The sequence below is a fragment of the Rhinoraja longicauda genome, chromosome 8 (assembly GCF_053455715.1).
Source record: "Rhinoraja longicauda isolate Sanriku21f chromosome 8, sRhiLon1.1, whole genome shotgun sequence".
Classification (NCBI taxonomy): Eukaryota; Metazoa; Chordata; class Chondrichthyes; order Rajiformes; family Arhynchobatidae; genus Rhinoraja; species Rhinoraja longicauda.
In genome coordinates this window covers 28,361,015-28,382,126 of record NC_135960.1, presented here as the reverse complement: position 1 = coordinate 28,382,126, position 21,112 = coordinate 28,361,015, and positions in this window count along the sequence as shown.

The following is a 21,112-nucleotide window of genomic DNA, read 5'->3' as shown; positions in this document are numbered from 1 at the left end:
TAAATGAAATGGCAAGATGTTGGAATAATTACAGTATCTGCCTGTTCCTGACTAAAGATGACAGAAAAGTAAGTTGGTACAATTCTATTCACAACTACATAATTCTTTAAATTCAATTTTAATTATATATGCACCTTTTTTGCCCTAGATTTTTAATGTTATAAATACAATTTTATTAAACTTTTTATCCTCTCTCGATCCTGTTAGTCATCACCAAACTATACATTGACTTTCTATATCATAATTAATTCTAATTTAAATTCCTGGTAAAGCTCGGTGTGAGGATTCCATAATTATTGTAATTTTAATTGTAATTTAATGATCAAGGAGCCTTGCTGTTTTTTTTGCTCAGTTCTTCCCAGACAAAAAGGCTGATGAAAAAGATCAAATACAGATAAGACTGAGAAAGTTGTCAATGAAGTGAATGAAGGGAGGGAGAGTCTCATTGCAGCAGTCTGCCTGAAATCTCTGAGCCAAACTGGCATCCTCCATGTAATGTGACATCAAACTTTGGAGTATCCCTATCCTCTTTTGGGCTCTTCACCCAGACTCAATACAAAATCATTTTTCCGTGAGACTTAACAATTATTACCAGTATAGTTATCATCTTTCGAGAAGGACAAGCTGTCAAAAGACAGTAAACCATTTTTGAAAAAGTTGTTGTATTTTACTGATAGCTGTCAAATTTGAGCCTCGTTAATAAAACTAGTTAAGAACCAATTCGGTGATTTGATTTTTTGAGTAATATTTCTTAAATGGTGGCAGAGTGCTTCTGCAGCAGTTAATCCACAGGGAACCTCTCGAACGCCTTATTTGCACTCATTTTTGCAAATCATTATACAAACAGGAGGCAAATGGATTAACTTTCCCCCCATAACACTGTTAATTAAGAGTGCGGCAGAATTCATCCAGCCCACTCTCCAAAATGATCCACTGACATGTCCAACTTAATTTTCCTACTCATCAAACCATCATCGTCATCAGGGATTTGCTGCTCACATTGTCAGCAAAAGGCTAGAGGCACAATGTGAGCATGCAGTAGCTTCTCAGAGTCACTTCCCTTCCCAAACACCCATTTTCTTTTCCCCTGAGGGATATTATTCATATGATTACTTCATTATTACGGGGATACATGATGTCATAAATGGGTGGGGTAATGACAATGCAGAATCCTAATCAATCCTTGAGCAATTAACAAATATATTGCAAGCAAACCATCCATAAATATTGCGTTCTTAAAATGTATCCGTTTGGTTGTTATAGATTATGACAGAACCATTGTAACAAGATTAACTAAAAAGCAGTGTGATTTTAAACCATTTTATCTAATAGCCAAGAATTAAAATTTCATACAAGAACAGAAAATGTGTGGGCAAAACTCAGCAGGTCAGGCAGCACTTGTGGAAATAGAGAAAACTTACCAGGTCAAAGATCCTTTGTCAGAACTGGGTACGAAAAAAACATGTTAATTTTAAGCTGCTGAGAACGTGAGTGAGGAATGAATAGGACAAAGGAAATACCAAGAGTCAAGTGTTTTATTGTCATATGTTCCAAAACGGAACAATGCAATTCTTACTTGCAGCAGCATAACAGATATGTAAACACCTCTGATAAAATGAGGCTACCTTTCATGACATTCCAAAACAACTACATTCCCACCACTCCCTCCCCACTCCCCTTCTCACAACACATTCCCAAGCAGCTATGGGAGATGCAAGTCTGTCCTTTAATATCTTCTCTTCCCACCATGCAGGGCTGCAACCCAGCTTCTCCTTGAGAAGCCATGATTCACTTGATCTCTTTCCAATCTGTTGTACTGTATTCAATATTCTCATTGGAGAAGATAAGTGCAGATTGATGACCAATTTGCGGAGTGCCTGTGTTCAGTTTCCTGCCACTTTAGTTCTTTCAACCATTCCCATCCGACTTAACAGTCTGTCACCTTCCCCACTAATACAAAAAGGCCCAACATAAGCTTGAGAAATAGCCCCTCTTCTGGGCATGTTAAAGCCTTTCCGATTTCCTTCCTTAACATGCTCCTCAGTTCTTGAAACTCCTCCAGGGATACACCTGATCCCACCTATCCCATGCCTCCTTCTTATTCTTCAAAAGCGCCTCAATTTCTCTCAAGCTTCCAGCTTGTCCAGATTGAACTCCATCTGCCATTTCTCCACCCAAATTTCTGTTTGATCTATATCCTGTATTCTTTGACAGCCTTCCTCACTATCCACAACTCTGCCAATTCAATTGAGGTCTGCAAACTTATTTATAACACCACCTACATTTTTGTCCAACTCATTTATATGCATCACACACAAAAGAGGTCCTAGCATTGATCACTATGGAACACCACTGATCACTGACCTCCATTCAGAAAAAAAACCTCTTTACAAGTACACCCTAACCTCTGTGACCATCTAATTTTGAATCCAATCTGCCAAATCTCTATGTATTCCATATGCCTTCATCTTGTGGATCAATCGACCATGATGGACTTTGCTGAATGCTGTATCGAAGTCCACATGGACAATATCTATGACCCTACCATCAATCATCTTCACCATCTCCTGAAAATGTAACCAAGTTTGTAACACATGATCTCCCCTTCTCAAACCCATGAAGACTATCACTGAGTGGTTTATGCATTTTCAGATATGTGTGAATCCTATTGCTAAGAATCTTCTCCAGTAATTTCCCTGTCACTGATGTGAAGCTCGCTGGCCTATAATAATCTGGCTTCCCCCTATTTCCCTTCTTAAACTAAGAACAAACAATGGCTGCTCTCCAGTCCTCTGCAATCTCACTTATGGCTAGAGTGGATACATAGATCTCTGTCAAGGTGCCAGCATTTTTCTCTTTTGCCTCTCAGTAACCAGTAATGGATCTCATCTTGGTCCTGAATTCTAAATAACTAGCCTTTAAATTGCTCTCACATATCAGATGTGAACTTGTCAAATAACTGCTGCTCCTAATCTACTCCTGACTCTTGCCGAATGCAGTTGTAATTAAACTTTCACCAATTCAGCATATTCCCCTGAGGTTAAGTCTTATCCTCTTAATAATAATATATTCCTTTATTCGCCCCGCACCAGTGAAATTTACAGTGTTACTGCAGCAAAGTGGATAGCAAGAGAGCAAGAGATCATTCATTATAAATAAAAGATACATAAATTGTCATTTGTTTCCATGTGTTCTTAGCTGTTATTGTTGACTCGTCTGCTGGGAGCAGTGCTGGTTGTGCAGTCTCACAGCAGCGGGAAGGAAGAACCTCCTATATCTCTCCTTCATGCACTTGGGGTGAAGGAGACTGTCACTGAAGGAGCTACTCAGTGCAGTGACAGTGTCCTGCATGGGGTGGGAGTCATTGTCCAGCAGCGAAGTTAGCTTTGCCATCATCCTCCTCTCTCCCACCACCTGCACTGAGTCGAGGGTGCAACCCAGGCCAGAGCTGGCCTTCCTGACCAGCTTGTCGAGTCTCTTCCCTTCCGCCGCTGAGATGCTGCTGCTCCAGCAGACCACTCCATAGAAGATGGCTGATGCAACCACCGTGTTGTAGAAGGTCCTTAGGAGGTCCTCTTCTGTAACTATCTGAAAACTTATGGAGTTATGATTACTGTTCACAAAGTGTTCTCCCACTGAAACTTCAATCACCTGCCAGGCTATATAAGTCTGCGTAGACTCTCCCTATCTGCATATTTAGTTTAGTTTAGTTTTGATACAGTGTAGAAACAGGCCCTTTGGCCCACCGAGTCCGCACCAACCAGCCATCCCTGCACATTAACACAATCCTACACATACGAGGGGCAATTTTACAATGACACCGAGCCAATTAACCTAAAACCTGTAGACACAAAATGCTGGACAGGCAGCATCTCTGGAGAGAAGGAATGGGTGACTTTTCGGGTCGAGACCCTTCTTCGGAATGAGGAAGAAGTATCTCGACCCAAAATATCAATGATTAGACTTGGATTAAATTACATTAAAAATGAAGTCCAGAAATGAAAGAATTTGAAATCACTTTTATATTTATTTTGTAGATTAAAAGGAACAGGGCAAATATCTGCTTGGATTGTAGTAATATATTAACAAGATTTTCATCCGTCAAAATGCAAAAATTATACTTAGAATGAAGTACAGCATTGTGACTGTCCAATTCCATTTAATATTCTGCATTAACGCGAAGAACAGGCACTGTGATTGGAGGATCAGCTAGCTCAGGTGGAGGCTAGGGTGCACCTCTTTGAAACTTCTTCAGCAAGAAGTATAGGAGATAATTAGGATCTGATTGCTCAAGATGCGCTGTGGAAAACTAGGGTGCTTCAGGTTTATGAGCCAATGCGAAAATGGTTGAAATATGAGAGGTAGTCTGCAGACCCAGTTATCAGATGTATGAGAGAGCCACTTACTCCAGGTGTATCCTGTAACCTAACTGCAATGTACAGCAATGAGAAAACTGCTGAAAATAATAAGCATTACTTTTACAACTAGGGCTCATCCTTGCATAACATTTTGATATTTTGTTCTCGATAAATGTATAAATGGTAACAGGCTGGGATTGAAATGCTGCCATCTTCCACATCACTGGCTCTACCTTTGCCTGAGTTGAGGAACTTTCATCGTCCAGTGAGTAAAGGGCGAAGTTGGTGACTCGTTGTGGCAGACAGAGCAAAACAACAGCCTCTAGCTAATCTGCGGCTGCCAGGCAGCTGGTTGTGTCAGTGACGCGAGAGGGGGAGAAGGTCATCAGTGCCAGACTGACTGCAGTCTCAAAGGAGCAGTATAACAGAGCTTTATTTGTCATTCGGTACCAAGGTACCGAACGAAACTACATAGCAGTCACACAAAAAAGAACACAAGACACATAACCCCAACACAAACGTCCATCACAGTGACTCCAAACACCCCCTCACTGTGATGGAGGCAACAAAACTTCCACTCTCTTCCCCACGCCCACGGACAGACAGCTCGTCCCCGACCGACCCGCACAGTCCCCGCAAGGGGATGGAAGTCCCAGCGGCCGAGTCGCACCGGGCGCTGAAATGTCTCGCGGCCGAGCCGGGCGATGGAAGGCCCCGCGACCAAGCCTTGCGCAGCTACGTCCCGTGGCCGAGCCGCACCGGGCGATGTTAAGTCCCGCGGCCGAGCCGCACCAGCGATGTAAAGCCCCGCGGCCGAGCCGCACCGGGCGATGTTAAGTCCCGCGGCCGAGCCGCACCAGCGATGAAAAGTCCCGCGGCCGAGCTGCACCGGGCGATGAGCTGACGTACGTTGGCCTTATTTTCATTTTGCATTCACTACTTTGGGAAGGTTGGAATGGATGGTGAGATTAATAAAGCGGAAGTGGAATATGAAATGTAGTCGGTTAATCATAGTTTCCAGTGATTAAAGCAAAGCTGGTGTTACCGAGTATGTGGAGGTACAGCAAGGGAAATGGGTCCTTTGGTCTATGAGGTTTGCACTCTACAATAATCCCCAAAAAGCAGCCAATCTACAATAATCCCCAAAAAGACACAAAGTGCAGGAGAAACTCAGCGAGTCAAGCAGCATCTCTGGAGAATGTGAATGGGTGACGTTTTATGTTGGGAACCCTCTTCAGACCCTTACAATAATCCTACCCTGTCCCATTTTACTCTCCCCACTTCCCCACCAACTCCCCTACTGTAGATGATTTATTATGCAGTCATCCTTTAATTCTCCTCATAATGTTATACACCTCTATCAGATCATACAGTCTACGCTTGTCTTGGCAATGTAAAGGAGGCCACTTCGGAGCAATATTGGAAAAGTATGAAAATATCCCAACTTCTATATTTAATGCACTGACTAATGAAGGCCAATTTGCTAAATGCCTTCTTTACCACCATATCTACCTGTGATACCACTTTCAGGGCTGTTTACTTCCACTCTGGGGTCTCTCAGCTCTACAAAACTTCCTAGGACGTGCACTGTGAAGTTCCTGACCTGGTTTGACTTCCCAAAGTGCAATGCCTTACACTTATGTGAATTAAATTCCTTTAGCTATTTCTCACCCCACTTCCTCAGCTGAACAAGATCCTGCTGTGATTCTGAATAACCATCTTCACCAGCTACGATATCAGCTACATTACTGTCATATTACTGCAATTACCAAGCATGCCTATACATCCTTGTCCAAATCATTGATATGGATGACAAAATGCAATAGCCCAGGATCAATTCCTAAACACATCACTAGGCTGAATACCAAGTGCTAATTGTGCTCCTGAATTAAAGTACAAGTAAAATTGCAGTATATGTAATGGATTTGCAAAGGTTTAAAAACATTTGGAATTTAATGCTCTTAATTGGATTTGCGTCCAGTTGGTACTGCCAAGAAACAAACTGCAACTCAAATAATCGATTCTAGATAAGCACGCCGCTGATCCAAACATAGAATTTTATCATCAATGGACCACACCCTGTTCATTGCCATTGTATAGAGCTCTAAATCCAAGCATGGTGCATGAATCTAGAGCCCTGAAAGACACACAAAGCACATTGTATGGATCTAATACTAATCCTGTTAAGTAGTCAAGCAACTGCCAGATATTCCCGCCAGAAAGTACTTCATTATATTTTGTGTGTAACCTATCTTCCTGCACTTTTATATGATGCACTTTTGTAACTGATTTGGATTTTTCCCCATACTTTGTTTCAAAAACAAATTATTTTTTTCCCATGTTTTCTCTCCTTTATCTTCTGAAGACATGAACTCCCCACAATCTCCCAGGTATCTCTCTTTTTTCTGCTCCTCTCTGGGAGATACAAGTTCCCAACAATAAACAAACATTGCTTAGAAATTTCACATTGAAGGAATTGATGCATGAAATTGTTCGAAAAGATCTGTATCCGCATTTCCTCTCCAATACCTCTTGTAGATGGCAGCTTACTCATTGACAAAGAATGCTTGCCATAAATGAAATTCCTCACAGCGTGCAAGAAATTTGAGCTATAAATTTGATTGAATGGTCATGTTAAACAGGTGATATATCGACTGACTATTATACACCATGCAGTTGATGGGAAAGAATCTGAGGTCAAGCTCATAATAAGTGGCAGATATAAAACCTAGTTGTTTTGCGGTATCACCGAGACGAATGTTTGCCCATCATTTCGTATCCATGTTTACTTTTGTAATGGCCTGAATGTCATCAGTTAATTTTAATAGAGTATTGTATTTTTTTGATGAAGGGAATTATCAAAAGTGTGGAAAGAGGCACCAAAGGTTCAACTGGATGCATCAGGCAATCCAGTTTGTCAAAAGTGTCCTGGAGGCTGAGTTTTGTGCATAGTTTCCAACACATTATTCTCAATGTTGGGGAGACAACAGGCTCTATTAACATTGCATGGAGAGATAGGTTTATCAAAGCGTTTTACAATAAAGGAGACTTTGGGGAAGAGTGATCATAATGCATAAAAATTCTTATTATGTTTGAGAGAAAATGATTAAATCAGAAATTCATCTTAAATTTAAACAAAACAATCGAGGGTTGTGTTGACTGAGATAGATGTTTGTAAGTCAATAAGGATGACCACATAATTGTTAAAGGCAGAGAAAATAGAACATAACGGGAAGCTTGTAAAAATAGATTGTTTCTAGAAGGAAATAATTAGCAAAGATAAACATTGGAATGATGGAGGCAGGGCCAGGAAATTGACTGTGATGTTAAATAAGGTCTTCAAAGTGGTAGGACCAAGGAGTGTTCTGACAATTATAGGGAGTCAAATATATAAAGTGTGAGAAATTTAATAAAATGATAATTAATAAAGAAAACATAAATATGGCAGTTAAAGGGACTTGAACCTGACAAATCTGTACCTAATGACTAGAAGCTTCAAAGTCTGCCTGAAACAGCAGCAGAGATATTGGTTTTGATCTTCCAGAGTTCCCTACATTCTAATATAGATCACGCAGATTGGCACTTAATAAACACAGTGCATTCTTTATAGAAATAGGGAGTGAAGAAGCTAATGGCATGACATTAAATGGAGTGGAATTCCCGCATCTATTATTAACGTGGTAAAAAAAAGGGAGGTTGAAAATCACAATATGAAAAGGCAAATTTTACAAACGGGAAATTATATGCATCAAATCTGTTCGTTTTTAGAAGGTGCAACCAGCATGTTACGTAAGAGGGAAAACTGTGGTCAGATTCAATTAAAATGCCACCCAGTGCTTCTTACCAAAGATTACAACTCTTGGTTTTGGAGATAATATATTGTTAGATTAATAGTTTTAAAGGAGTGCAGTAATAAGTGGGCCATTTTCAGTTGGCAATGGAGTGCCTCAAAAACATTGGATTTAGTTGAGGGCTCAAGTAAAATATCGGTTTACAGTAGAATGGAAAATAATCCGAGAAGAGGATGTGCAGAGGATGCAACGGGAACTAAAATAGGGAAGTGTTTCAGGGTGCAATGTTGTGCTATTGCTGCATTTGTTATGTAGAAAGTGTGTAATATCCTGGCTGTCAAGAAGAATAGAAAATTGAATATTTTAAAGGAGCAGAAAGATTTAAGTTTGTTGGTTTGACAAACAATTTGGGAGTTTCTATACACAAATCACAGTAATTAGCATGTTGGCAGAATGACCAATTGAGAAATCAAAGGTCATTTTACTTTTTTATCTCAAAGTAATTCCAAGGACATTTCCTGCATTTATATAGGAATTTTTGGAAATTTTACCTGGTGTTCAATCTATCTTCTTTTCCTCTAGGAAAAGATATATGCTTACTTTGTAAAAGTGGCACAAAGATTCACTTAGTTGTTTCATGGGAACATAGATTTAATGTCACAGAAGGGAACCTTTTGGCTCATTATAACCATATCAGGAAAAGAGCTGATTAGACTGGTTCCACTTTCTAGCTGCCGGTGATGAATGTAGAAACAGACACTTTGACCCACCATGGCTGTGCCAAATTTAGACTTTTATTCTTTAGAGATGAGATGAGATGGCACCGTTACGAACATACATTTAATGTCACAGAAGGGAACCTTTTGACCCGTTACAATCACATCATTTTATCCCACTTTCACCTAGGAAAATATATGCATTGAGTCTGGAAGTTAAATTCACATAATAAGAATAAAACAAGAGGCAGAAGAAACTGCAGATGCTGGAATCTGGGGGGGGGGGGACGACTGCTGGAGGAACTCAACGGGTCGAGCAACATCTACGGAGGCAAAGGGATAGTCAGCATGTTGGGTTGAGATCCTACATCAAGAGAAAAGGGGAGGGTGGTCCGCGGGTGGTCCGGGGATGGGTGAGACTGGATGATAGGTGATAGGTGAGCCAGGGGAGATGGGGGATGATGGGGGCAGATGGTGCCAGGCGAGAGTGGAGGGGGGATGTGTTTTGAGACAGAGGCTGATGGGTGATACATGGAAAAATATAAGGGAAAAAAAGGCAGATAGAACTAGTTGTGGGAAGGTGTGAAGGGAGGTAGAAACAGAGACTGGAATAAATAATAAATAAAACTAGATAAGGTAGGGGAGAGGGAAGATAGACCAAGAAACCCAGTTGGATAGGACGTGGGTAATGGGCAGATGTGGGGGAAGGTATTAAATCTAGGTGGGTGGGGGGAATAAGGGAGATAAAACACAGATGGACCAGTAGAAATGGGAAAGGAACACAGGACAGTAAGTTACCCAAAATTCAATGTTCATACCATTGGACATGACTTAATTCAGTAGGCTGTGAATCTTCATTTTTCTACACCAGAAGGCTCTAGATCCATTCAAATTTCATCTCAATAAATATTTAGCCACTAAAGGAATTGATAGATATGAGAAAATTAAGCAGAAGTGGAATAGGTGCAAATGTTTAACTGTGGCAGAATGGAGCAGTGTTGAGTGGACCCTTCCTTTAAAGGTTTATAATTAGGTTATTTATAATGAAGTTACATAATGGCAGTAACTGAGCATCATTACTACGGTGCCGATTAAAATATAATGTGGCATTGATTTATTACATTCAATCCAAGAAATCAATTATATTTAATAAAGAGCAGCGAGCATAATCTTTTCATCAAACTTTTTGCAATTCCTAGTGGTAATTGGCATGGGTCATTATTCTGGTGCAAACTGAACATCGGTGTCACTTCTTACAAAAATCCATTAATAGCTTTAATATGCTTTTATAAATTTGTACAAAGAACTTCAACATTTTATAGATAAGTGAATCTATAGACATATAAAACAATAATTGCTGTCTTTAGGGTTTACTACAATTAGCGTTTAATCTTATAATATTGAATAATCTTCCACTTTTCAAAACAGCACATCTGCACCCTAAACTATGTTAATAGATCTTAGTCTTAAATCTTAAATGTTGGTTGAAAGCCTGCTGCACAGCATGGAAAACTATGGAAAGATCATTTCATCCCAGAACAAAAATGTCCCTTTGTGATGATCAGCCCTTTGTGATGATCATTGAACACTGTTTCGTTGTTTGCAGTATCTTCCTCCATCTTCACGGTCTCTGAACCCTGAGTTGTACTGACATTTACTTTTTCAATGGGAAAGTATCTAGAATCCATCTAGTTGGTGATTCCTTTGGCTCGTCAAATCTCTTCAATGAATAGCTCAGCCTGTGGGACTTCGTGCTGAGTTAATTGGCATTGGCAAGAGAGGGGAAAGTTGCTAAAAGTGCCCTTTCTGATCAATACTCAATGTTCAGTGAAGTTGTTCAACTTTGTATGATGATTTCAAATTGGTGATCGCAAGTCAACTGTCCATTCAATTTCATGTAATTTTGGATAGATGTGCAATAGCTGATTTGCTATAACTTATATTATTGCACATTGTCAAAATCTATCCAGTCTTCAGGAGATGGAGGGGGTGTGATTGATAAAAAATATATAATACAAATCAGAAATTTCTGGAAAAGCACAGCAGGCCACACAACATCAGTGGTTGTTTCAGATTGATAAATCTCTGTCCGAACTGGATGAAGATAGAAATTTAATGAATTCTAAGCAAGTGCAGAGAAAAAAACAGGGGAAACATAGAATAAGACAATAAGCAACAAAATGGCAGGGTAGAAGACAAGAGAGTATGATTTATTTCTGAAAGGGCAGCACGGTGGAGTTGCTTGCCTTACAGGGCCAGAGACCTGGGTTCGATCCTGACTATGACTGCCGGCTGTATGGAGTTTGTACGTTCACCCTGTGACCTCATGGGTTTTCTCCAGGTGCTCCTGCTTCCTTCCCTCACTCCAAAGATGTACAGTTTTGTAGGTTCATTGGCTTCTGTAAGTTGTAAATTGCCCCTGGTGTATAGGATAGTGCTAGAGCGTGGGGTGATCATGGGAAGATCAACTACCTGCACTGGCAGCTCGTCCCATACACCCACCATTTTAATCCCAGTCACGCACCATCAGAACTGAAATATGTTCATCATTAACAGAAATAATATGGCAGCTAACATCCATTTAGCAAGATCCCATGAATGCTGTTGATAGCTGGTTTATCATTTAGCCACGTTGGTCGAATTGCCGGGGTAAACATTATTGTGCGTAATCATAGAATCATGTAGTCTTACAGCATGGAAACAGGCCCTTCAACCCAACTTGCAAACATGTTCCATCAACACTAGTCACACCTGCCTGAGTTTGCCGCATATTGCTCGGCCTGTCCTATCCATGTACCTGTCTAAATGTTTCTTAAACGTTGTGATAGTATCTGGCTCACCAACTTGCTCTGGCAGCTCGTCCCATACACCCACCACCCTTTGCGTGAAAAAAAATTACCCCTCAGGTTCCTATTAAATCTTTCCCCCTTCACCTTAAACCTATGTTCTCTGGTTCTCAATTCCCCTACTCTGGGCAAAAGTCTCTGCGTCTACCCAATCTATTTCTCTCATGGGACCATATGTTTTATATTAGGGCATATGTGTTACATGAGGACATATCAAGGCCAGGAATATTCCTTCATATACAGGCTTTGTGTTGTTCCACAATTGCAAATGACAGATGCAGTCCTCTCCTCATGCATCCAGGTGAAGTTGTTCATTTTGGCCATTAATAGGCACAATCTTTATCCCAAGCTGACCACTTATATATTATCTGCTTACAAAATAAAAGAGTTAAATTTAATGTTGCCTGCTAATCTTTCTCCTAACCTCTCTTTGCCTCTTGCATTTGCTGTTTCAATTTTCTACCAAGCATTTCATTATCTTCTTTGTTATGAAATAAAAGTTGTACATGACATTTGCCATTTCTTATCATTTTATTTCATTTAAACCTTTACTTCCTTTCTCATATACAAATAGACATATATCTGCACACATTGGTTTCAAATACCCTATGTAACCTGCTGCCACACTGCCATGAATGTTCTGTTCCACAATAGTGCTCTGTTTAGATCCTCATTTAATTCATCTTCCTTAACCATGGGGATATTTCAAATACATTTCACTGAGCCTAGAGAGGGAAGATGTTGACTTGGAAGCAGAATGATCTCTTATTCTACAATTACCTGACTTCTTCTTCTCTCTTAGAAACATAGAAACATAGAAAATAGGTGCAGGAGGAGGCTATTCGGCCCTTCGAACCACCGCCATTCATTGTGATCATGGCTCATCATCCACAATCAGTAACCCGTTCCTGCCTTCTCCCCCATACCCCTTGATTCCACTTGCCACAAGAGCTCCATCTAACTCTCTTTTAAATTAATTCAGTGAGTTGGCCTCCTCTGCCTTCCATGGCAGAGAATTCCACAAATTCACAACTCTCTAGATGAAAAGTTTTTTTCTCATCTCAGTTTTAAATGCTCTCTCCTTTATTCTTAGACTGTGGCCCATGGTTCTGGACTCCCCCAACAATGGGAACATTTTTCCTGCATCTAGCTTGTCCAGTCCTTTTATAACTCTATATGTTTCTTCTTAGAGCAAATAGTTTTTACTGAGAGCAAATTGTTTTACTGAAGTCAATTTGGAAAATATACCAGTTAGTCTATCAGATGATTAACATTCACTCTCAGCAAACCACTGGAATTAATATTTCACCAAGCCATTCATATTTATTGTGGTTACACTGTCCAAAGACAACAGGATGGCACAATGGCACAGCTGGTTGAGCTCCTACCTTACGGCATCAGAGACCTGGGTTAGATCCTGACTTTAGGTGCTGTCTGTGTTGGGTTTGCACATTCTGCCGATGACCATGTGCATTTCTTCCAAGCACTTCAGTTGCTTCCTCCATCCCCAAAATATGTAGGTTTGTAGGTTAATTGGCCTCTGCAAAATTGCCCATAATGAGTAGTCATGGAGTCATAGAGTTATACAGCATGGAAACAGGCCTTTTGGCCCAACTTGGCCACGTCGACAGACACTACCTGCCCCACCGACACTAGTCCGATTACCTGCGTTTGTCCCATACCCCTCTAAACCTGTCCTATCCATGTACCTGTCGAAATGTTTCTTAAATGTTGCGATAGTTCCTGCCTCAGCTAACTCCTTTGTTAGCTTTTCCATACCCCAACCACCCTGTGTGGAAAAAAGTTACTCCTCATGTTCCCATTAAATCTTTCCCCCCTCACCTTAAACGAGTAACGAGTAAAAGAGAAAGTAGAATACCATAGAACTAGTGTGAACAGCGATCGGTGTTCGGTATGAACTCGGTGGGACAAGGGCCTGTTTCCATGCTGTATCTCTAAACTAAACAGTTTTACACGTGTATCTCAAAGCATTTTGTTGGTATAAGAACAGATGAAATGTTGTGGCAACTACTTTGTTACTATGTATGAATAATCATGCTTCCTGCCTCTGACATTCTCATGAAAGATTGTGTATTTGAACATAAATCCACATCACTCTTAGAAATTGTAGCAATTCTTCAAAAGGCTGTACCAAATCATAGATTCTTTGAATCACAGAAATTTAAAGCACATACCAAGGCTCTTAGAAACTGTGGCAATTCGTCAAAAGGCTGTACCAAATCATAGATTTTTTGAATCACAGAAATATAAAGCACATGCGAAGGTTATTCAGTCCAAGACAGAGTTATTGAGGGTATTGCCACTGCTAAGTTAATTGTAGCTATCTCCAGTTCGTCAAGTATTCAACTTCAAATGTGATTAAGGTTTCTGCCTCCAGCATTCTTTCAGGTAGTAAATTCCAGACTTTAAGGTGGAAAAAATCCCTCAACCATGGGAATAAGTCCTGCCTAAGCGCTCCATTCCGTAATCTCAGAATTTCACACGCCTCATTTAATTCTCCCCACAGCCCTATCTGTTACAAAGTGTTGTTGCACGTTGCGCATTATATATTATGTTTACTTGAGCTCTCAAAAAAAGTCATTTCATAATGTACCACAATAATAGACAACTGAAAAATGGAAGCATTTAAGAATTAAGCAATGATGGTTAATTTGGTGTGTAATTGAAAATGATATTTTAAAAAATGTTGACTGGAGGAAAATATAAAGTAGAATGTTGCAAGGGTTGATAACAGGACCAATACCTCCTTCTGTATACACACCCTGGATTTAGGCAGATGGGAGGACAATTTCAAATTTTACAAATTTGCCATTTTGTAAATGTTAAGTATTATAGCATCAGGCTTATGCAGACTGGTGCTATGGCAGATACTTGGCAGATGCCATCCAATACAAACAAGTATAAATTAGTGAACCCTTGGCAGAATCAATATTAAGTGGTAGTATCATCAAAGTGGTGCAATTTTAAGAGAGTTAGGGTTAGGAGAAACAAAATGGGATACTCACCTTTCTGAGCTGATACAATAGATACAAAATTAAGAAATCAACCTAAAAAAGATATATGACTAATTAGCTACCAATTGGAGTGCACAATGCTGTGCACCACATTTTTGGAAGGATATGAAGTTTGGAGGGAGTCATGGAGTCATAGTCATACAACATGGAAACAGGCCCCTCGGCCTAATTTGCCCACACCGACCAATCCCATCTACGCTAGTCCCACCTGCCGGCTTTTGGGCCATATTCCTCTAAACCTATCTTATCCATGCACCTGTATAAATGTTTCTTAAATGTTGCAATAGCCCCTGCCTCAACGACCTCTTCTGGCAGCTCCTTTCATACACCCACCACCTTTTGTATGAAAAAGTTACTCCTCAGGTTCCTATTGAATCTTTCCCCCCTCACCTTAAACCTATGACCACTGGTTTTAATTCCCCTACTCTGATCATGATTTTGTACATCTCTATCCTCACCCAACATCCTCCTGCCCTCCAAGGAATAAAGTCCTAGCCTGCTCAACCTCTCCCTACAGCTCCCGAGTCCTGGCAACATCCTCGTAAATCTTCTCAGCACCCTTTCCTGCTTGATAACATCTTTCTTATAATATAGTGCCCAGAACTGAACACAATACTTTAAATGTGGCCTCATCAACATCTTATATAACTGCAACATAACCTCCCAACCCCTACACTCAATACTCTGACTGATGAGCTTTCATGTTGATTCTAAGGACATGGGACTTTATTCATGTGAGGGTTGAAAGCAGCTGAAATTGTTCTCTTCAGAACAGAGCAAATGAAGTAGAAATCAAGCAATAGATCTTCAAACTGGCAATGCCTTTTGTAGGAACAAACCATGGCAGATTTGATATATTAAACAAAAATGTCCAGAGGGCAAATGAGGAAAACTTATCATACGAGGACTGTTGAAATCTAGACCATGTCACACGGTGGAATGTTGGAAATTAAATGCATAAGAATTTACTGGCCATATACTTATTGATGATGTGGAGGGTCATGTGCAAAATTCAGCTCCTTACAATTAAATGATCAGTTGTTTCAAAGAGCCAGCAAGGATACAATGAGCTGAAATACCTCTTTCAAGGCTATAATTCCTATTCTACTTTAAACATTACTGCCTTGCATCCCCGGAATAACATTGTTCCTCACTATCATAATTACAGAAATATTCGTGTGCTTTTCATTTGCAAGAAATAAATCATGTCATTGTTCAATTATAATAAATAAATGTGACCTTTCTCTCCTCCTCTTGTAGAATGTTTTGAAACAGTAGCCGAGGAGTGGAATAAAATACATCACAAATATCAGATTGCATCCATATATTTCATAAATATGTTTGTGATACAATTTTATAAATATATCAAACTTACTGCATATTGAATTGCACTAAAAATTACAGAAAAATGCATTGTATTATTGGATCTAAATAGAAAATAATAAGATTGTGGGTAGCAACACTCAGACGTTCTGAATGATCACAAAATGGTAACAGAAGAGAGGAAAACCATTTGGCCCTCTGAGTCTGTTTGGGCAATCCAGCCACTGACATGCCCCCATCCTCTCATGGTAACATTGTGGCATGGTGGCGCAGCGGTAGAGTTGCTGCCTTACAGTGAATGCAGCGCCGGAGACTCAGGTTCGATCCTCGGTCTCCTCCCACACTCCAAAGATGTACAGGTATGTAGGTTAATTGACTGGGTAAATGTAAAAATTGTCCCTAGTGTGTGTAGGATAGTGTTAATGTGCGGGGATCGCTGGGCAGCGCGGACTCGGTGGGCCGAAGGGCCTGTTTCCGCGCTGTATCTCTAAATCTAAATCTAAATTCTGCCCAAAAAAATTACAGTTACCTGTGGCACAGTGGTAGAGTGGGGCAGCACCATGGTGCAGTGGTAGCACTGCTGCCCAACAGATTTGGTTTCGATTCTGACTACAGGTGCAGCTTGTGTGGAGTTTGAACGTTCTCCCTGCGACCACGTGGGTTTTCTTTGGATGATCTGGTTTCTTCCCACATTCCAAAGATGTGCAGGTTTGTATGTGAATTGGTTTCTGTAAATTGTTCCTAGTGTAGGATGCGAAAGTGGGATAACATGGAACTAGTGAGTAGATGATCAATGGTTGGCATGGTCTGTGTAGGCCAAAGGGCCTGTTTCCATGTGGTGTCTCTTAACTAAACTAAACCTATCCAGCTCTTCTTTGAATGTTATAATTAAATCTCCCTGTTCTACTACCCTTGGCAGTGAGTCTAGACCTGGAAACATTTGTGGCACAATAAGCACTTCCCTCTGGTCATTTTTGCTCTTTTATAAATTACTTCCATTTAGGTCCATTGGTTCTTGATCACAGGCAGTAACAATCAGTATTTCAGATTGGGGACCCTTCATCGACACGAGAAAGAGAAAGAGTGGCGCAGCGGTAGAGTTGCTGCCTTACAGCGAATGCAGCGCCGGAGACTCAGGTTCGATCCTGACTACGGGCGCCGTCTGTATGGAGTTTGTACGGAGTTTGTACGTTCTCCCCGTGACCTGCGTGCGTTTTCTCCGAGATCTTTGGTTTCCTCCCACACTCCAAAGACGTACAGGTATGTAGGTTAATTGACTGGGTAATATGTTTTTTTTTTAAATTGTCCCTAGTGTGTGTAGGATAGTGTTAATGTGTGGGCATCGCTGGGCGGCGTGGACTCGATGGGCCGAAGGGCCTGTTTCCGCGCTGTATCACTAAATCTAAAAAAAATCTAAAAGAAAGAACAAGTTAAGGTAGAGAGTTAGAGAAGTTACAATTTCCCAGTTGTGATTAGTGAAATCAGACCTGGATGTTTTGCCTCCATAGATGCTACCTAACCTGTTGAGAGTTTGCAGCATTTTCTTTTTTATTTCACAAATCTCCAGTTGTGACTGAGTCAGAGATTTATAAAAGCTCATCATAACTTCCATGCTTCTTGTTTATCAAGTTAATGTGCGTTATTTGACTATTCTTGACCTGACCTTCAATGAGTTATGAGCGAAGATGGACACAAAAAGCTGGAGTAACTCAGCGGGACAGGCAGCATCGCTGGAGAGTAGGGATAAGGGAAATGAGAGATATAGCTCTGAGCATCTATCTCCAGGTCTCTTTTTGCCACTTTTAGAATTGTACCCTTCAGTTTATACCACTTCTTCTCATTCTTCCTTTTAAAACATAAAACATACATTGACAATAGACAATAGACAATAGGTGCAGGAGGAGGCCATTCGCCCCTTCGAGCCAGCACTGCCATTCAATGTGATCATGGCTGATCATTCTCAATCAGTACCCCGTTCCTGCCTTCTCCCCATACCCCCTGACTCCGCTATCCTTAAGAGCTCTATCTAGCTCTCTCTTGAATGCATTCAGAGAATTTGCCTCCACTGCCTTCTGAGGCAGAGAATTCCACAGATTCACAACTCTCTGACTGAAAAAGTTCTTCCTCATCTCAGTTCTAAATGGCCTACCCCTTATTCTTAAACTGTGGCCCCTTGTTCTGGACTCCCTCAACATTGGGAACATGTTTCCTGCCGCTAACGTGTCCAACCCGTTAATAATCTTATACGTTTCGATAAGATAAGATCTCCTCTCATCTTGACCATAGGAAAAAAACTACAGGGACAGGCCCTTCAGCCCATACAGTCTGCACCGAACATGATGCAAAGTAAAACTAATCTGCATGTGATCCAGATCGCTCCATTCCCTAAGTACCCGTGAACCTATGAATATTTGCTTCCATCACCACCCCTGGTAGTGCATTCCAGGCCCTACCATTCTCTGTATAAAAAGCTTGCCCCATATATCTCCTTTAAACTTTTACCATCCAATTTTAAATCTATGTCCTCTAGTCTTTGACATTTTCACCCTGCAAATAAGATTCTGACTGTCTACCTTACCCATACCTCTCACAATTTAAAAAACTTCTATCAGATCTCCGCTCAACCTCCAATGGTCCAGAGAAAACAATCCACATTTTTCCATTCTCTCCCTACAGCTAATACCCTCTAATCCAAACAACATTCTGATAAACCTCTTCTGCACCATCACCAAAGCTTCCACATTATTCCTGTAATAGAGCGACCAGAAATGAATACAAAACTCAAATGTGCCCTAACCAAAGATTTATAAAGCTGTAACATGACTCTGACTCTTATATTCAATGCTTTGGGCCATGAAAGCAGGCAAACTATATACTTTCTTTACCACTCTATCTGCTTGTGTTGCCGTTTCCAGAAAGTCAAGTCAAGTCAAGTCAATTTTATTTGACAATTTTATTTGTATAGCACATTTAAAAACAACCCACGTTGACCAAAGTGCTGTACATCTGATTAGGTACTAAGGAAAAAAATGAAACATACAGTAGCACGCAAACAGTTCACAGCACCTCCTCAATGAGCCTCAAACGCTAGAAAGCTATGTGCTTGGACCCCAAGATCCATCTGTATATCAATGCTGTTAGCTGTCTTGTGATTAACCATATACTTTCCCCTTACATTCAACTTCCCAAAGTGCAAAACCTCACACTTGTCTGGATTAAACTCCAACTGCTATTGCTTCACCTATATTTGTAGCAGATCTAAATCTTGCTGTATCTTTTGACAGCTTTCCTCACTCTGTCTTCTATGAGTAAGGCGATTCTGAAATAATAGGAACCGGAGGGGTCATTTTTCTACACAAAGATTGGTGTGTGCATGGAATGAGCTGCTGGAGGAGGTAGTTGAGGCAGGTACTATCACAACGTTTAAGAGGCATTTAGACAGGTACAAGGATAGGATAGATTTAGAGGGATATGGACGAAATGCAGCCAGGTGGGACTAGTGTAGATGGGGCAATGTTGGTCGGCGTGGGTAAATTGGACCGAACGGCCTGTTTCTGTGCAGTATGACTCTGTAACTCGATGACTCCATCATAACATTTTACTAATGGCCTCTTGTCAAAATTATAGCAAATTGTTCTTAGTGTGTTAGTGAGGTGAGCAGATTTTGTGCTTTTTGTTTTTGATAAGAGAAGTATAAACTATTGAGTTAGACAAAAGACAGATCACAGAGACACACTTGGTCACAAAGAGTTAACATTGTCAACATGCTCTTCCCAAGAGAACATGAGCCACAACCCCACTGGAACTGTTGCAAAGGGTGCTGTGCTGGGCACTGATCCTGGTTGCTTTTGTATTTCAATGTGTTTCCGGTAGAATGTCTTGGATGTCTTTCAGGAAAGAGCGGAAAGCATGGTGGCAAGCAACACTTTTGCCACAACCTTAACTTTTCTGCATCAACTCAGTATGGTCTGCTGCTTCCTGGACTGCTCAAAAGGAAATAAGAAAGAATAATTTAAGGTGATCTTTCAAGGGAATAAGAAGGTTGCCATAGCAGCGGCTGGGGGTTAAGGACAAGTCCTAAAAGAGCACACAAATCAAAATTGCTCACCAATAGTACTGATCAAGAAAACAAATGACTTGAGTTCTCCGTAAGGCACTCATCATAAGAAACAGGATACCTATTATGTCAAGGTACATTTAAAATAGGGAAAAAAAACAAAATCAGATAACAAATGTTCAGCTTTAGTACAGATTTCCTTTCCAAACCCGACAGAATGCTCACCGGTTTAATTTTTAATGGAATTTGCTGTTAAGAATTCTGAATAATAGATGAACCATTTTGTGCTGTACAGGAACTTTTGTGAACAAAATTAATTTACAGTCTCTTCTTCCAAGCTGATTCTGAGATCTGCCATGGTCTTTGTCTGTAATGGGAGAAGGTGACCCTCTTCAAATTACTGTCGATCACATTCTGGTTCTAGTCGTTAGAATTTGCAAAAGGACATCTAAGTTAATTTGTGGTTTCATTATTTCCAGATCCCCTCACTATGAAAAAGGTCTTTGTCATATCTGAATAAATGTTTTCCATTATATATTAATAACTTGATATCTTAATTTCCCAGACACTCAAAGCATTTATAGATAAATAACCCTAGGCAAGCAACAGCTTGGAGTGTTGTTTTGTTTAGTATGAGGACACCCACCATTTAGTCATTGGCTAACAATGTACAAGTTACATACTGTGATGTCTTGAGAGGTCGGGAGCTTTTTTCTTGAAGGTTGGGAGGTGTGGGTGCCGGAAATGAAGACAGAAACGTTCTTGTTTTCAAACTTAAATTCCATATATTTAGTCTTTTCCAAAAACAAGTAAACTTAATGGGTAGCATAGTCTACCAGAACCAGAATATACTGATGTCCCCGAGCACTTTTGGGTAGGGGGCCCACAATATCTAACCCAATCCTTTCAAAGGGGACTTCAATGATTGGTAGTGGGATAAGGGGATTCCTAAATGAGGGCCGGGGGGCAGTGAGCTGGCATTCTGG